The sequence below is a fragment of the Glossina fuscipes genome, unplaced genomic scaffold (genome assembly GCF_014805625.2).
Source record: "Glossina fuscipes isolate IAEA_lab_2018 unplaced genomic scaffold, Yale_Gfus_2 117029, whole genome shotgun sequence".
Taxonomy (NCBI): domain Eukaryota; kingdom Metazoa; phylum Arthropoda; class Insecta; order Diptera; family Glossinidae; genus Glossina; species Glossina fuscipes.
In genome coordinates, this window is record NW_024006126.1 from 33,581 (window position 1) to 39,656 (window position 6,076).

Consider the following 6,076-nt stretch of genomic DNA (forward strand, 5'->3'; position numbering starts at 1 on the left):
CTTAATCTAACTAACTCGCCACTTTTTATACTCATTTAGTCTTTTGATGTCGACTTAAGTAGTAAAGTATTTGATTTGATTTGTTTACATATTTTTTTTTTTTCTCAATAATTAATTATTAAAAATTATAATGTTTAAAAATTTTATAAGCAAAAAAGGAAAATGTTTTTTCTATACACGCGACTGGCTGATGATATTCAAGCATTAGTTTATTTGTATTAAATGTGAAATTAATTATATATACATAGATATAAGATGAAAAGACGCAACAGTAAGAAGCACATTGAGCCCTAACCCTCAGTTAGAATTATTAAATTAAAAGGAGAAAAATATAAATATAAATAAAAATCAAAAAAAACAAAAAAACAAAAGAAAAACCGAAATTTAACTTAAGTGAAGTTTCATTTTATTCTACTTACCTACTACCTCTTGATACGGTTTGGTAGATGTTTCCCATCACTTTCCGCTTAATCAAGCCATGGCTATCCTTTAAGCTACGAGCTTTGCTTGTAAAAGCAAACCCAAAACTATTATTATTGTCACTGGCAGTCTGTCTGTGTTCACAGCTAACCGGAATCCCTCGACTTCGAGCGGAAACACCGTTAACATTAAATAAAGGAACGCTTTGAGTACTTAGCCATATCGGTTCTATTGAAAACTGAGCAAACTGATTGAGCGGCGAAGTTCGCCACTTCTGCAGCTCTTATTATAGAAAAGTAGGACCTTGGACAAAGGTTGGAAGGAAAGTGAGAAAGAGGATTATGAAAGCACACCTACATCCACTAACATCGGCCCTAATCCTCTGTTCGCCTTCACCTAGCTCTATCATTATGTTCAACAATCAACAGCTCCTGGAAGGGTCGTCATGGAGTGTTTTTGATGCTTGCATGCCGTTAAACATCTAAGCCCATAATTTTCTAAAGGTGTTTTTTATTAAAAAAAAAAAAGGCTAAATCCGGCAGTGCGAATCTGTGTTCGGAGTCGCTGTCATTTGACAGATTTGGGAGAAAATCATGTTTTCCTCTTACTATTCTAACTAACTAATAACTATTTTAATATAATTGACAATGAAATATTTTATTTCATTCATTATAGTCTCTTATTGCATCGGTTATCTATCGCTGACATTGTCATAATTCTATCCACCCTAATAAGGCTTCGCTTTTCGACAAAGAAAGTATTATCCATAATTCAAAAAAAAAAAAGCAAGGCTTTATGCGAATCGGACAAATGAGTACAGTCACGCCCGCTGGTAACTAGAAACCAAGGGTCCACTGTCGTATTTGCGCGTAAAAACAGAGAGACCTTCAAAAATGCAGTTAAAGTGGTAAAGCAGTGTAAAACTCTCTTTTTTATAATATTTTTCCGTTTCTAGTAAAGACACAGACCATTTAGCTTTAGCCCACAGATATGTTACAGAAATGTGATATCGTATCTAAACAACACCGGGTGCTTTCAAACTTCATTTTTTTACATACACATAAGGAGTGAAAAATCTCTAAACTAATAAACTAATTTTCTAGACTAAAATATCGATAAAAATATTAATTAAGTAAAACCACACTTGCATGAATTACGATCAAAATACCATCTACAAATGACTGCTAACCACATATAACCACATATATGCATGCTTGAATACGTTGCGAATTATTATTATATTTTTATTATTATATTAATATTATTATTATATTATTATTATATAATTATTATTCCTTGTGTATCATACCCAGCAATTCTATATTGTGCAGAGCGTATAGTTGTTATTTCACAAACGATAATTCTGCGTCTTTATTTAAGAGAAAATTAAACCATGTAAAGAAAAAAACTAGCTAACGGCTCTTAGCGAAAAATCAAAGTTATAAACGCACAAACATAGTTTTAATACTTGTTTCGAAGTCTAGATTGGTACATTTTGTCATAATAATAAACTAGAGTAGTCCCTTTGTGTGGGTATTTGAGCCCTAGTTTTATGACAAGTCTAGCTTACTCCCTGATCAATCATACACTGGTCAAAAATTTATGTCATTCATTAGATCTGTAAGGTCTACTTTTATGGCGAGCTTTGCTTAGTTTCTGATAAATCGTTTCGGAATCACATTCTGATTAAAAATGCGCTAAGTCGTTAAGGCCTATTTTTATGGCAAGTCTAGATTAAACTTAATATTCAGTGGTCAGTAAAAAAAAAAATTAAATTTAAAGGATATTTTTTTTTTAAATTTAAAGGATATTTTGTTTTAAGCAGGAATAAAAAAAAATTCAACTAAAGCAAAATAGAAAAATAAAAACATTTATTAAAACTTGTTTATGTATTTTTTTTTTTCAATTTCGCTAAAAAATCCATTATTATATTTTCAGACATTTATTAAGATGGACACGAAACTTTTTGCGGCAGATTTATTTTTTAATTTTATTATGTGCCGTTTTTCTTGTTATATGAGATGCAGAGACGACGAAAACAGAAATACATATAAAGAATGCACGCAACACATAACACACAGTTTTACACAATATTGACTTATAAATTATATTATAATTTATATACATTTATTACAATTGTTTATAGTCATATAAAAGAAAGAAAGAAAAAAAAAAAAACAAAAAGTGTAGTAAAGAAATATTTGATGCTAATGGTGGCTCGTAAGTGACTTCTTCTTTTTTCAAAAGAAAAACAGAAAACTCGCGTTATTATTACATTTACCGGCACGGGTTATTTGCGTCCCGCTGATAAAAAAAGCATGATCACCAAGAAGTGACATTGATTGTTGGCATAAAAATCTTAGGTATTCCATCTTTGATAAATATAAAATGTAAGTTTTGCACACTACATGAAATGGACTCACTATAATATTTCCGTACCAAGCTAGAGTATGACGAAATCTGTTAATGATTCTCAAAGAAAATGAAACTTTATAGAAAACACATAATTGTTCCTATATTTTTTGCAATATTATCTCTGCTCAGCTATGCTAAATATATTTAAAACCGTCATTGCCGCTAGAAATATGCATCCATCCGTGAAGATATACTTATATACATAAACATTAATAGCATGTCGGACCAGTCTTGGTTTCATCAAAACTCGTACTACCACAGATATATATTTTATCAAAAGTGGTAGTATTACCATATGTTAGATAATAATAATAATAAACGCCCCATGTCATCATTATCTTTAGGTGCATCTTTCAGCAGAGGTGCATCGTTCAGCATTTCCATCATAGGCTATACAACTCAACAATCTAAGGGCATATGCCCTGGATAGAGAGATTTTAGACATTTTCTTCTTCTTCTTCGAAAATTCAAATTTTCCTAACGCCTTCTCGATGGTAAGTGATATAAGCACCAACTTTGTCCCAAGGTATAAACTTTCTCCACGTATTTAATATATTCGAGAACGAAAACTTCTAAGAAATCTTCAGATATGCATAAGTAATTGTTAAGATAAATTACTGTGAGGAATTTTTTTTTTAAAAATGATTTTTTTTATAAGATTTTCAAACCGTACAGTTTGCCCTTCTGTCTAAAGAAAAAGGATGTCTAGCGGACAGCTGGACAGACGATGTGCATTAGGAGTAAGGTTTTGCAATTCCCTTGGTGTTGGTGTTGTAGTCATCTCGTTCGCACGTGCTTTGACTAAATGAATAAATGTAGACGACTTACTTTATTGCTTTCTCGTCCGACTTTAATAATGAGAAAGTGAATTCAGTCCCTAATCTTGGTTTGAAAGGCATATTAATGAAGACATTAATCTCCCAACAACTCGTATTCACAACATTTTGAAGAAACTGTAGCCCTTTCTTTGCTTCTCTTATGGTTCAACTATCGCCACATTAACACTCATTAGATGCCTTGTCGTCTCACTCGTATCGTACGATACATACCTATAAAGAAAATTAGATTATGTTTCTAACAACAAAGTGCAGGGTCATAGTAAATGAATATGCCAGACCAAGACATGATAGTTGTCGTTAACAAACTTTGCCTGGAATCCGAGCTTCCAAAGAGCTGAAATCTTATGATTCCTCCCAAATTCATTCGCTCTCCGAGCTGCAAAGTATTTTTGTGAGGATATCTAGTGAATGCATTAAGTTTCGCCTGACCACAAGCCCAATAGGCTGTAAAGTTATCGAACTTCTTAACATTCAACAGTAAAAAGGATTGTTACGATAAGTAATAAAGTGCAAGCGGCTCCACAAGCTTTCTTTTCTATCCATAAATGCAAACAACGTCTGTATCTTGGCTTTGGCCCTGAAGAATGTATTACGTTCGTGTGCATGTATGCGGCACCCAAAAGGCCTGTATAATACCGATCGATTAGAATCACTTTCGATTCTTTCGACCTTTCGTTTCGATCTAATCTTGTATGTCTGTCTGTCACACCTTTGGAAACGAAAACCGTAAAGAATATTTACAGCCTTAGATTGTATCGGATGGAGCAGTGAATAGTGTTCGCTCTAGTGCCAAAATATGTCACGTAAGTTGAACATAAGTATTTATTAGAGGAACAGAGGAATACGAACAGGCGAATAGGCGAACGTATTTGAACCGATTCACAGAATGCTTTGAATCGATTGATATAAAAAAGGGTAGGCCTTTCTCACAAGGCCTTCCGGACGTCGCATACACCACGCCAAGCTAACGAAACATTTTCCACAAGTACTGTAAGGCACAACAACTTATCGGATATTCAATTCGCTCGATAGCTTCGATAGTCCATGTAAATAACGTGCAGCGAGAATTCATTTGAATGACGAACCGAACGATAATCGCATATTCTGTTAAGCTGTTAACAGCTTGATTGAACACCCAGAAGCTAATCCGATAATCGTTGTTTACATTCATTTTCTAATTTTATTACTCATTGACATGTTACATAATATATATGAATATCATATTTTATGTATTAGTGCGTGCTTATCGAATATTACGTTAAGGTAACGCCGCGAAGGCAACTTAACGTTAAGTCGATTATAAATCATTATTTCATTTGCTGTAAACACGAAGAGAATTTATGAGTTTATCTAACTAAGACCACCACACCCCTATTCTCTTACATTCTCGAATGTATTGATAAGAATACATTTCTGCTAATGAGAATTTCTAAGAATGACTTTCTTCGCAATCACAATTTGTGAGAGAGAATCTCTCGCACTCGCATTGAAGTTTGACATTTCATTGTCTGTGAAGGAATTTGGAATTTATTCGAACTGACCCCTGTAACTGTAACTGTACAAGGTTTTATTTTATACGCGCAGCGGGTAAGAGGCGTTTTTTTTTTTGTTGTCATTGTTTATTTCATTTCCATGCTGAACACTCCTTAAAATATCCAACACTGATGAAAACAAATAAAAACATTACAGTGGGCAATGACTCAACATTAAGCACCCTACAGTAACCATATAGTTATTCATGTAGCCCAAATAAGGCGTTATACGGGAAGTAATAGAAAAAGTTTGCCAATCCGAACTACTTTCAATCGCGTTCGTCATTCGGTCAAAAGACACCAGTCGTTTTTAAGATAACTGTGACTGCTGTAGAAGATACGATCACAGCTGAGTATAACTTTCTTGTACCTTGTCCCTATGCAATATCCGGATGGACTTGAGATGAGCTCATACCAATAAATTGAACTAAGCTTGTCTGTCCGTCTGCCCATCTACAAGCTACAAGCCATAATTTTCGAGATACTTTAATGCAATTCGGAACACCGACGTGTCTTCGATCAACAAGGAACGCTTTTAAAAATGATTTGGAACCACTTCCCGCATAACGCCTTATTTTGAAAAGTTCTTATAAGCATAACAGTATTAAGTAAAGCCTTGTAGAAATATCTCAACACGCGTTTCTTTCATATCCTTATGTAATCAACTTTCACTGTCCTTTATAAAGCAAAAAAAAAAATATTTTGCCAGCCGCAAGCATAGTACAAATCGTAGATAACCTTTAAGAAACTCTCAAGATCAAATCATTTGGAAAATATATTTTTTTTACAAGTTTTCGCGGTTATGGGTGAACATTAAAAATTAAAAGTTTTCTCAGATCTTGTTACAATATAACGCACGGCATTCAAATA